Source organism: Lolium perenne, chromosome 4 (genome assembly GCF_019359855.2).
Source record: "Lolium perenne isolate Kyuss_39 chromosome 4, Kyuss_2.0, whole genome shotgun sequence".
Lineage (NCBI taxonomy): Eukaryota > Viridiplantae > Streptophyta > Magnoliopsida > Poales > Poaceae > Lolium > Lolium perenne.
In genome coordinates this window covers 259,024,991-259,038,386 of record NC_067247.2, presented here as the reverse complement: position 1 = coordinate 259,038,386, position 13,396 = coordinate 259,024,991, and the positions used below count along the sequence as shown (strand labels likewise).

General features: G+C 46.6%; 1 long non-coding RNA gene across 3 annotated transcripts; it reads right to left on the bottom strand.

Annotated features, from left to right (window-relative positions):
* Positions 1–670: 670 nt before the first annotated feature.
* LOC127332141 (uncharacterized) lies at positions 671–8,385 on the bottom strand. Of its 3 annotated transcripts, none has more exons than XR_011743563.1 (8): positions 7,439–8,385; positions 7,236–7,306; positions 6,998–7,141; positions 3,257–6,517; positions 3,055–3,125; positions 2,815–2,958; positions 2,250–2,334; positions 671–908 (listed from the first exon to the last, which is right to left on the bottom strand). It is a non-coding gene; the product is annotated as an uncharacterized lncRNA (long non-coding RNA). The 3 variants fall into 3 exon arrangements; XR_011743564.1 differs by lacking the exon at positions 671–908 and having other exon boundaries at positions 1,968–2,334; positions 3,257–5,092; positions 6,433–6,517; positions 7,439–8,383; XR_007870221.2 differs by lacking the exon at positions 671–908 and having other exon boundaries at positions 1,968–2,334.
* Positions 8,386–13,396: the final 5,011 nt, after the last annotated feature.

Below are 13,396 nucleotides of genomic sequence, written 5' to 3'. Positions count from 1 at the left end.
GGTCATCCAAAGTAGCCGGAGTGCTATCGACAATTGATGGTGGAGGTGATTGCTCACCGGGAAGGAACCCATTCTCTCCATTCTCTTGTTCGGCCATTTCTTAGGCGGTAAAGCCCGAGCAAGAAAACCTCGCTCTGATACCAATTGAATGGATCGTAGCGAACAAGAGGGGGGGGGTGAATGGGCGCTACATCAAGTTTTAGCCTTTTTCAATTTTTAGTGCAACAGAAGATAAATATGATAGCTTTAGCGATGGTGGTGTTCCTACAATGATCCTAGACAAGCACAACAAGCAAAGGAACAATCACAAGATAGTAAGAGTAAGGAGCGGGACAACCGGAGGGCGCGGAGACGAGGCGAGGTTTGTTTCCCGCAGTTCCTCCCACAAAAGGGAGTACGTCTGCGTTGAGGAGGTGCTAGCCTCACACAAGAGACTAGACGGCCACACCACGAAGGAAGGCCTCACCTTCTTCCTCGAGAGAGCTCCACGAAGGTGCTCCCCCTTCTCCACTGTGACGCCCCAAAACCGGTACCATGAGGATCCCAGCGAATCCGCCGAAATCCGCACGATATCGATTCTAGGAGACGCACCACCAAGCGCCTCGTACACGCCGAAGCATGCACGCGATGCGGGTGGAATCAATCACGAGTAGTAATCATTACAACAGGATTACAATAGAGCCCACAAGAGACATATATATTACAACAACGACTCCAACGAGTCAAGATACAAATAGATACATACAAAGATCCAAATCATACAGAAGATCAAATACATCCGAGTACGGACAAGATACAAATTGGACTAAGAGTCCTGAAGATAATCAAATGGCGTCCATAACCCTGCCCAGGCCAAGCCGGAAGGGTAACCTTGCTAGCGTCGTTCTTCATCGTACCGATCTTCGTACCTGCCCGGTTATGTCCCGTAGAAGCAGCAATAAGTACGGGTTCGTACTTAACAAGACTTCAAGACGTATAAGCATACGTCAACCAGTCGTCCTTTGTACTTGAGGCACGCAGGGGACTTAGAGGACGCAAGAGGAACGTCATAGGCAATATGGTGGGGTTAAGCGGCAGCGCGCAAGCACTACAAAACCTATAGAGACACTCTACAACATTCATCTATCAGAGAAGGTGAGAAAGCGCATAAACTAACAGTTCTATACTCTGCAAACATAACACAGCCGATGTGTTCCCCCCTCGCCAGGAGGTACTTACAAAGGCACTCACACGGTTGTCAAGTTTTAACCATTTATTATTGAAGTTGTGCTAACTTACTACACAAGTTATTATGATTGAAACAGCAGGTGTAAGTTATCTATGGTCGAGTCATACAGCTCCAAGTCGTCCATAACCGCGGACGCGGCTTATCGATAAGATTTTACCCTGCAGGGGTGCCCAAATGTGCCCACACGCACGATCAACCCACTTGCGACAGGTGGATATAACGACTCGCACTCTCCTTCACGACAACAATGTCCAGGAAGCCACCTAACCAAGTTGAACCCGAATCGAAGTCCGGCCGTATCTCCGAGACGGACCTAGCTATTGCGTGCACGGCTTCCGAGGGTCAAAACACACACAGGGGCGAATGACCCGCTTCAGCATGCGATAAACGCTCAGGCCGCAAACCTATACGTGCATACCAGAAACAAGGGATACAAGGCTCACTGGGCTTCCCAAAATAAATAAGTAACATGCTGGCATGCACGCAAACAAAAAATGGTAAAGCATTACGAAACTAGTCGTGGCCACTGGACAAAGCTGTAGATTCCGGCAGTGGTCGAGGGGAGACCCAGAAACATACCCACGTGTGATTAGAGCGCTCAGTCTCGAAACAGATAACAAGAACTCGGGGTCCTAGGATATTTAGGAAACACAAGTGAGCCGTCACAAAACGAGCAGCTGACCCACCGATGCCTCCGCTTACAATTATTAACAAGTAACCATGATATCCTCAACATATATAACCATAAACCATGTGTCATGATTCCCTAACAGATAACCCGATAAGATAGCATAACGGTAAAACGATATAAACAGCACTAGCATGCACTACGACTCGCAAGGCAGACCCGATAACCAAACAACAGCTGTAGGAGGTTGGTGGAGGCAATATGGGCTGCTTGAGGTAACAGGTGGAAGGGACACGTGACAAGAACGCAACTTAAAGCTAGCATGAGGGAGAAGGCAAAATAAAATAGGTGAGCGACTTCTGCAGGGGCAGAAGTATAGGGGAAAATGCTTGCCTGTTAAAGCTTGCCGAGGGACATCCGGAGAACTTGGCGTATCTCACCGCACCACTTCGTGATCCTATCCGGGAAGAAGCAAATGCTGGAACAAGCAACGGATGCAAATCTTACTACTACGGAAGAAGAATCAGCATGATCATGATATGATATGCATGGCATGGCAAACATGATGCGGTGATGCAACTTATCCATATTAATCGGAGTCGGAACCCCGGGCACACAATTTAGGTTGGAGTTGCATTTTCTACCGTCAAATTTAAGGGTGGATTAGCATAGCAAACATAGCAGGGGTGAGCTACATCAATATTAAACGGAGCGGGGAAAACCTTAGGTTGATATCCGAAATACTCCGCATATATGTTAGGTGATCATGCATAACTAGCAACGCGAGACATGATGCGAGATGCAAACAGATGAATGGATGGCATATTCATGTTCCTTGCGTTTTTCTGAGCAACTTTCATATATAACACTTTGCATTTGGAGTTATACTTTAAAAGATATTATTTTTACAAGATTTGCAAAAGAAAAAGAAACAAGCAGGGGGTGGTCTGGGATGGACCTGCGTTGTCCTGGGCCGGAACTGGGATGCTGCTGCGTCGGAGAGAATTTGGGCCGAAGCCGCGTAGGCGGCAGGAAGTTGCTGGACGCGCGGGAATGGGCCGCACAGAGAAAGTCTGGGACGAGGCCCATCAGTGTGCAAGATCTGGTCCAGCAAACATGGAAATCAAAAAGAAGGATTAATGGCCTATGTAGGGATTTGAACACAAGATCTCGTAGATGTATTGCAGTGGGCACGAACCAGAAGAGCTGGCTGTTGTTGTTGAATCGGATGGTCTCACGTGTTAAGTGAAGCATCTCTGAACTCAAGATCTGGAGAAAACAAGACAAAAAAGGATGGATTTAATTCACAGGGGAGGAGATTTGAACTTGGGTCTGCTGGGAACAGAACAAGGAACGAACCGCAAGCTACCGGTTCGGATGTTAAACAAAACGGGAATCACCTTCCTTTGAAGCAGACGAACCAGAGCTTGGGCATGGAGGCCATGACTGGCAGCCCTGGTCGGAGACGAACTCGACGGCTGGAAGCGAACGGAGACGAGGAAGATGGAGTCGAGGGTGCGCCTGAATGCGGAGAACCTGATGGCGGCGATACGGAGACCAGGGGCTCGCCGGAGTGGCCGGAATTTGAAGAAGAGCATCGCCGACCGGAGAAGGAATCGGCGAACGTGGCGACGGTTGGAGAGGTTCCCGGTCGATTCCTTGGACGGAGATGGAGAGGACGACGAGGCGCATCTTTCGGTGGTCTCAGATCGAAGAGGGGTGGCCGGTAGAGGCGGCGCCATGGCGAGGAGGTGGCAGTAGCCATGGTTCTGTTCCCTTCGTTCGTTCACAGAGAGAAAAGAGAAAGGTGGGGAGAAGAGGAGATAGATGGCGGCGCGAGGGAGGAGATGGTCTAGGGTTTGCTCTGGCTTGGATGGGGATTAAAGGGAGGGGAAAAGGAGGTGGTGGTTGAGGTGTTGTGGTCACAGAGGGAGGACAGCGCCATGTGCGTGCGTCCCTCCCGTCGTTGTCCAGCGAGGATGAAAAAGAAGGGATAGAGTGCTTGCGAAGGGGTACTCGGGCCAGGTGGGTTGGGCCGAAGGGGAGAGAAAAGGGCCGCCGGGAAAGAGAGGAAACAGGCCAGGGAAGAGAGGTTAGGGAAAGAGAGGCCCAGGTTAGGGGGTTAGGGTTTGTTTTTATAAAAACTCTTTCAATTTTATTTTCAAACTGTTTTGTAAACTGGTTTTAAAATAGTTCAAGCAAATTTGAATTTTGAATGCAGAGATGGAGAGAGAGAAAAACAAAATAGTTTGGCTTAATAAAATAATTTTATTTATTAAAACATAGATGATATGATGCATATGCCATGATGATGCACTAAAAGAGAAAGAACAAACAAATCTAATAGGGGTGCTACCCTGGACCGTTACAATCGACACCACTAACAAGGGATCGCGCCCCGAGATCCCACGTCCAGGTACGGGGAAGAGAGGTGGACTATCGGATCTTCTGGCGACGTGTCGATCTCCTCGACACCACTAACAAGAATTCTTGCTCCTTGCTGTTTGGTCGACACCACTAACAAGAAGTCGTTGTTCAGCTGTTGATGATGCGCTTCGATCGGGATCCTCTGAAGATCGGACCTAATAGGTGAGGGGCAAAGATCGTCCAACCCACGTCGGAACCTAAGACTCGGAGAAGCAGATAAGAGAAGAATCAAAACTCGCAAAGGTAAGAGGAGAAAGAAAATAGATAAGGAGAAAAATTAGAGCTAATCAGAACTATCCAACGAATTTTAGAAAAATAGTTTTTTGACACTCTAAACTCAACGACTGTTGGCAAGGTTATCCTACAGGCTGGACCAGTGGGGTATCGTCAACCTGATGCTCTGATACCAACTTGTGACGCCCCAAAACCGGTACCATGAGGATCCCAGCGAATCCGCCGAAATCCGCACGATATCGATTCTAGGAGACGCACCACCAAGCGCCTCGTACACGCCGAAGCATGCACGCGATGCGGGTGGAATCAATCACGAGTAGTAATCATTACAACAGGATTACAGTAGAGCCCACAAGAGACATATATATTACAACAACGACTCCAACGAGTCAAGATACAAATAGATACATACAAAGATCCAAATCATACAGAAGATCAAATACATCCGAGTACGGACAAGATACAAATTGGACTAAGAGTCCTGAAGATAATCAAATGGCGTCCATAACCCTGCCCAGGCCAAGCCGGAAGGGTAACCTTGCTAGCGTCGTTCTTCATCGTACCGATCTTCGTACCTGCCCGGTTATGTCCCGTAGAAGCAGCAATAAGTACGGGTTCGTACTTAACAAGACTTCAAGACGTATAAGCATTCGTCAACCAGTCGTCCTTTGTACTTGAGGCACGCAGGGGACTTAGAGGACGCAAGAGGAACGTCATAGGCAATATTGTGGGGTTAAGCGGCAGCGCGCAAGCACTACAAAACCTATAGAGACACTCTACAACATTCGTCTATCAGAGAAGGTGAGAAAGCGCATAAACTAACAGTTCTATACTCTGCAAACATAACACAGCCGATGTGTTCCCCCTCGCCAGGAGGTACTTACAAAGGCACTCACACGGTTGTCAAGTTTTAACCATTTATTATTGAAGTTGTGCTAACTTACTACACAAGTTATTATGATTGAAACAGCAGGTGTAAGTTATCTATGGTCGAGTCATACAGCTCCAAGTCGTCCATAACCGCGGACGCGGCTTATCGATAAGATTTTACCCTGCAGGGGTGCCCAAATGTGCCCACACGCACGATCAACCCACTTGCGACAGGTGGATATAACGACTCGCACTCTCCTTCACGACAACAATGTCCAGGAAGCCACCTAACCAAGTTGAACCCGAATCGAAGTCCGGCCGTATCTCCGAAACGGACCTAGCTATTGCGTGCACGGCTTCCGAGGGTCAAAACACACACAGGGGCGAATGACCCGCTTCAGCATGCGATAAACGCTCAGGCCGCAAACCTATACGTGCATACCAGAAACAAGGGATACAAGGCTCACTGGGCTTCCCAAAATAAATAAGTAACATGCTGGCATGCACGCAAACAACAAATGGTAAAGCATTACGAAACTAGTCGTGGCCACTGGACAAAGCTGTAGATTCCGGCAGTGGTCGAGGGGAGACCCAGAAACATACCCACGTGTGATTAGAGCGCTCAGTCTCGAAACAGATAACAAGAACTCGGGGTCCTAGGATATTTAGGAAACACAAGTGAGCCGTCACAAAACGAGCAGCTGACCCACCGATGCCTCCGCTTACAATTATTAACAAGTAACCATGATATCCTCAACATATATAACCATAAACCATGTGTCATGATTCCCTAACAGATAACCCGATAAGATAGCATAACGGTAAAACGATATAAACAGCACTAGCATGCACTACGACTCGCAAGGCAGACCCGATAACCAAACAACAGCTGTAGGAGGTTGGTGGAGGCAATATGGGCTGCTTGAGGTAACAGGTGGAAGGGACACGTGACAAGAACGCAACTTAAAGCTAGCATGAGGGAGAAGGCAAAATAAAATAGGTGAGCGACTTCTGCAGGGGCAGAAGTATAGGGGAAAATGCTTGCCTGTTAAAGCTTGCCGAGGGACATCCGGAGAACTTGGCGTATCTCACCGCACCACTTCGTGATCCTATCCGGGAAGAAGCAAATGCTGGAACAAGCAACGGATGCAAATCTTACTACTACGGAAGAAGAATCAGCATGATCATGATATGATATGCATGGCATGGCAAACATGATGCGGTGATGCAACTTATCCATATTAATCGGAGTCGGAACCCCGGGCACACAATTTAGGTTGGAGTTGCATTTTCTACCGTCAAATTTAAGGGTGGATTAGCATAGCAAACATAGCAGGGGTGAGCTACATCAATATTAAACGGAGCGGGGAAAACCTTAGGTTGATATCCGAAATACTCCGCATATATGTTAGGTGATCATGCATAACTAGCAACGCGAGACATGATGCGAGATGCAAACAGATGAATGGATGGCATATTCATGTTCCTTGCGTTTTTCTGAGCAACTTTCATATATAACACTTTGCATTTGGAGTTATACTTTAAAAGATATTATTTTTACAAGATTTGCAAAAGAAAAAGAAACAAGCAGGGGGTGGTCTGGGATGGACCTGCGTTGTCCTGGGCCGGAACTGGGATGCTGCTGCGTCGGAGAGAATTTGGGCCGAAGCCGCGTAGGCGGCAGGAAGTTGCTGGACGCGCGGGAATGGGCCGCACAGAGAAAGTCTGGGACGAGGCCCATCAGTGTGCAAGATCTGGTCCAGCAAACATGGAAATCAAAAAGAAGGATTAATGGCCTATGTAGGGATTTGAACACAAGATCTGTAGATGTATTGCAGGGGCACGAACCAGAAGAGCTGGCTGTTGTTGTTGAATCGGATGGTCTCACGTGTTAAGTGAAGCATCTCTGAACTCAAGATCTGGAGAAAACAAGACAAAAAAGGATGGATTTAATTCACAGGGGAGGAGATTTGAACTTGGGTCTGCTGGGAACAGAACAAGGAACGAACCAGTAAGCTACTGGTTCGGATGTTAAACAAAACGGGAATCACCTTCCTTTGAAGCAGACGAACCAGAGCTTGGGCATGGAGGCCATGACTGGCAGCCCTGGTCGGAGACGAACTCGACGGCTGGAAGCGAACGGAGACGAGGAAGATGGAGTCGAGGGTGCGCCTGAATGCGGAGAACCTGATGGCGGCGATACGGAGACCAGGGGCTCGCCGGAGTGGCCGGAATTTGAAGAAGAGCATCGCCGACCGGAGAAGGAATCGGCGAACGTGGCGACGGTTGGAGAGGTTCCCGGTCGATTCCTTGGACGGAGATGGAGAGGACGACGAGGCGCATCTTTCGGTGGTCTCAGATCGAAGAGGGGTGGCCGGTAGAGGCGGCGCCATGGCGAGGAGGTGGCAGTAGCCATGGTTCTGTTCCCTTCGTTCGTTCACAGAGAGAAAAGAGAAAGGTGGGGAGAAGAGGAGATAGATGGCGGCGCGAGGGAGGAGATGGTCTAGGGTTTGCTCTGGCTTGGATGGGGATTAAAGGGAGGGGAAAAGGAGGTGGTGGTTGAGGTGTTGTGGTCACAGAGGGAGGACAGCGCCATGTGCGTGCGTCCCTCCCGTCGTTGTCCAGCGAGGATGAAAAAGAAGGGATAGAGTGCTTGCGAAGGGGTACTCGGGCCAGGTGGGTTGGGCCGAAGGGGAGAGAAAAGGGCCGCCGGGAAAGAGAGGAAACAGGCCAGGGAAGAGAGGTTAGGGAAAGAGAGGCCCAGGTTAGGGGGTTAGGGTTTGTTTTTATAAAAACTCTTTCAATTTTATTTTCAAACTGTTTTGTAAACTGGTTTTAAAATAGTTCAAGCAAATTTGAATTTTGAATGCAGAGATGGAGAGAGAGAAAAACAAAATAGTTTGGCTTAATAAAATAATTTTATTTATTAAAACATAGATGATATGATGCATATGCCATGATGATGCACTAAAAGAGAAAGAACAAACAAATCTAATAGGGGTGCTACCCTGGACCGTTACATCCACTAAGGCACCGGTCGAGGCGGTGATTCCTTCACAAGGTTGGGGCGAGCTCCACATCACAAGGAGGCTCCCAACAACCCATGGAGCTAGTACAACACCAAGCTAGCCTCCATGGATGCACTTCTTTCAAGATTCCACAATAGGAACTCTACCACCAAGATCCACTAAGGACTACCACGAATTGGTGAAATTTCTCTCGGTAGAACGATAGATCGGGGTCTCCTCCACCACTCCTCAAAGTATGGGAAAGATTGATTGGGTAGGGAGAGAGATCCACTAAGTTTGAGCTCAGCAACAATGGAGGAGAGAGAGAGAGAAGAGCTGAGGCTGGCTGGAGAAGAAGGGGCCTTTATATAGGTCCCTCCAAATCCAACCGTTACCTGCTATTTTTGCCTAAGCGGTACTACCGCTTCCAGAAGCGGTACTACCGCTCTGAGTTCGAATCCCCACTGAACTTGTCCACGTGGACATGTTGCGGTACTACCGCTTGCGGTACCGCTCGAGGTACCGCAACAGGGTCCAGAGCTTACTGGACTCGAAGCGGTACCGAAGTGGTACCACAGCGGTACGACCGTAACGCGTTACGGTACTTGAGCGGTACCGTGGGCGGTACTACCGCTCTCAAGCGGTACTACCGCTCATGGTACCGTAAAGGTACCGTAAAGGGTTCTGTGGGACATTTCCATATGCAATCCTCATAGCGGTATCTCGGGCGGTACCAGTAGGGTAGCGGTACTACCGCTACTGGTACCGGTAGTACCGCTATGGCTAAACAACTTTTTCCTCTTTTCCTCTCCTACCATGTTACCTCACGACACACACACAAAACCAGAAAACCTAAGATCTACGCTTCAGTCTTCCGATCATAGTGTGTTCAGCGAGGGCACTGTAATCCTACAAATCCATCAAAGATAATCTTTGTGCACGGTTAGAATTGTTCGAGTGTTGTTATCAAACACACAAAACAAGAGTCATAGATCTTGCTCTTACAATTGGTTTATGCATTTTCTGAGTAACATGTATGAGCCAATGTCTTTAACTATTTGTCTTAGTGGAAAATCAAAATTTTCACATACTAAGGATCTTAGCTTCACGTCCAGCCCCCAGAATTTTGAATTTCCGTCTAACTCTTAACTGCTTCTCAGAACACGCGGAAGCTGCACGAAGACTTGTGCGTCCATGTGCTGGAGCAGAAGAAAGAAATTGAGATGCTTCAAACAAGGGACGCGGAGAGCCAGAAGGCCATTGCGATCCTGGAGACCCGCCTCAAGAGTTATGAAGGTAACAATTCCGACTGAGCCCCCAGGTTCTGCAATGTAACTATATTATCCGAACTAACTGTGTTGTTGTATTTACGACTTCCAGAACAACTTGCCAAGAAACCTACTGATGCGTGCAATTAACACACGTCCGTTGGGAACCCCAAGAGGAAGGTGTGATGCAGACAGTAGCAAGTTTTCCCTCAGAAAGAAACCAAGGTTTATCGAACCAGGAGGAGCCAAGAAGCACGTTGAAGGTTGATGGTGGCGAAATGTAGTGCGGCGCAACACCAGGGATTCCGGCGCCAACGTGGAACCTGCACAACACAACCAAAGTACTTTGCCCCAACGTAACAGTGAGGTTGTCAATCTCACCGGCTTGCTGTGAACAAAGGATTAACCGTATTGTGTGGAAGATGATTGTTTGCGAAGAACAGTAAAGAACAAGTATTGCAGTAGATTGTATTTCAGATGTAAAGAATAGACCGGGGTCCACAGTTCACTAGCGGTGTCTCTCCCATAAGATAAATAGCATGTTGGGTGAACAAATTACAGTTGGGCAATTGACAAATAAAGAAGGCATAACAATGCACATACATATATCATGATGAGTACTATGAGATTTAATCAGGGCATTGATACGTCTCCGATGTATCGATAATTTCTTATGTTCCATGCCACATTATTGATGATATCTACATGTTTTATGCATACTTTATGTCGTATTTATGCATTTTCCGGCACTAACCTATTAACGAGATGCCGAAGAGCCAGTTGCTGTTTTCTGCTGTTTTTGGTTTCAGAAATCCTACAAAGGAAATATTCTCGGAATTGGACGAAATCAACGCCCAGGGTCCTATTTTGCCACGAAGCTTCCAGAAGACCGAAGAGAAGACGAAGTGGGGCCACGGGGCGACGACATGCCAGGGCGGCGCGGCCTAGGCCCTGGCCGCGCGGCCCTGCTGTGTGGGTCCCCCGTGACGCCCTTTGACCTTTCCTTTCGCCTACTTAAAGCCTCCGTCGCGAAACCCCCAGTACCGAGAGCCACGATACGGAAAACCTTACTGAGACGCCGCCGCCGCCAATCCCATGTCGGGGGATTCAGGAGATCGCCTCCGGCACCCTGCCGGAGAGGGGAATCATCTCCCGGAGGACTCTTCACCGCCATGGTCGCCTCCGGAGTGATGAGTGAGTAGTTCACCCCTGGACTATGGGTCCATAGCAGTAGCTAGATGGTCGTCTTCTCCTTATGTGCTTCATTGTTGGATCTTGTGAGCTGCCTAACATGATCAAGATCATCTATCTGTAATGCTATATGTTGTGTTTGTCGGGATCCGATGGATAGAGAATACTATGTTATGTTGATTATCAATCTATTACCTATGTGTTGTTTATGATCTTGCATGCTCTCTGTTATTAGTAGAGGCTCTGGCCAAGTTTTTGCTCTTAACTCCAAGAGGGAGTATTTATGCTCGATAGTGGGTTCATGCCTCCATTAAATGCAGGACGATGTGAGAAAGTTCTAAGGTTGTGGATGTCTTTGTTGCCACTAGGGATAAAACATTGATGCTATGTCCTAGGATGTAGTTATTGATTACATTACGCACCATACTTAATGCAATTGTCATTGTTTACAACTTAATACTGGAAGGGGTTCGGATGATAACCTGAAGGTGGACTTTTTAGGCATAGATGCATGCTGGATAGCGGTCTATGTACTTTGTCGTAATGCCCAATTAAATCTCACTATACTTATCATATCATGTATGTGCATTGTCATGCCCTCTCTATTTGTCAATTGCCCGACTGTAATTTGTTCACCCAACATGCTATTTATCTTATGGGAGAGACACCTCTAGTGAACTGTGGACCCCGGTCCATTCTTTTACATTAAATACAATCTACTGCAATACTTGTTCTACTGTTTTCTGCAAACAATCATCATCCACACAATACGGTTAATCCTTTGTTACAGCAAGCCGGTGAGATTGACAACCTCACTGTTTCGTTGGGGAAAAGTACTTTGGTTGTGTTGTGTAGGTTCCACGTTGGCGCCGGAATCCCTGGTGTTGCGCCGCACTACATCCCGCCGCCATCAACCTTCAACGTGCTTCTTGGCTCCTCCTGGTTCGATAAACCTTGGTTTCTTTCTGAGGGAAAACTTGCTACTGTCTGCATCACACCTTCCTCTTGGGGTTCCCAACGGACGTGTCGATTGCACGCATCAAGCACATTTTCTGGCGCCGTTGCCGGGGAGATCAAGACACGCTGCAAGGGGAGTCTCCACAATCCAATCTCTTTACTTTGTTTTTGTCTTGCTTTATTTTATTTACTTTCTTGTTTGCTGCATTATATCAAAACACAAAAAAATTAGTTACTTGCATTTACTTTATTTACTTTTTGTTTATTTCATCTTGTTTCCTCCTAAGTACACTCTAAAATACATACCGGTAGGACGTGGGTCTATAATTGGGAGAGATAATATAGAAGATTTTTTCACTCATGTTAGTACCACTGAAGATTTTGAAGATAGACGCTTGGTGGAACTTGCTCCTACTTATGAAATTGCTGCTGCTTCTTTAGTTCACATGTTGGAAACTAAGTTTGTTAATCTTAATCCTATAATCCAACACATGTTTCTCACACTTGGTGATATGGAAGAAGGGGAAAAGAAAGATTTTATTTTAGAAACCCTTCTTAAAGAATTTGGTGGTGTAGCAAGAGAGGCTAGAAAAGTCTTTATTAAATATAAGATGCTTGGTTCTTGCACCAACTTTGCTAGTACCCTTGAAAAGATGGACATTGATAGAATAAAGTACACTAATAATATTAATGATGTAGGGGATATTAAGACATCAATACCTTGCAAGCTCGCAGGAATGTTCGAGGCACTAGAAAAGAATTCTGATTGGATTGTTCCTAAAAATTTGTTTGACGAGGATAGCAAGCCTAAGAATAATGAAAAGGGAGCCTCTGAAACTTACATAGATAAGATAACATGCATTTTTGAGGCAACTCCCAACACCCTTGGTAATAGTGTTGATGCTTTATCCCTTGATAACACTTAATATACACTTTCTGCGCCTAGCTGAAAGGCGTTAAAGAAAAGCGCTTATGGGAGACAACCCATGTTTTTACTACAGTACTTTATTTTATATTTAAGTCTTGGAAGTTGTTTACTACTGTAGCAACCTCTCCTTATCTTAGTTTTGTGCATTGTTGTGCCAAGTAAAGTCTTTGATAGTAAGGTTCATACTAGATTTGGATTACTGCGCAGAAACAGATTTCTTTGCTGTCACGAATCTGGGCCTAATTCTCTGTAGGTAACTCAGAAAATTATGCCAATTTACGTGAGTGATCCTAAGATATGTACGCAACTTTCATTAAATTTGGGCATTTTCATTTGAGCAAGTCTGGTGCCACTTTAAAATTCGTCTTTACGAACTGTTCTGTTTTGACAGATTCTGCCTTTTATTTCGCATTGCCTCTTTTGCTATGTTGGATGAATTTCTTTGATCCATTAATGTCCAGTACCTTTGTGCAATGTACAGAAGTGTTAAGAATGATTATGTCACCTCTGAACATGTAAATTTTTATTGTGCACTAACCCTCTAATGAGTTGTTTTGAGTTTGGTGTGGAGGAAGTTTTCAAGGATCAAGAGAGGGAAATGATGCAATATGATCAAGGAGAGTGAAAGCTCTAAGCTTGGGGATGCCCCGGTGGTTC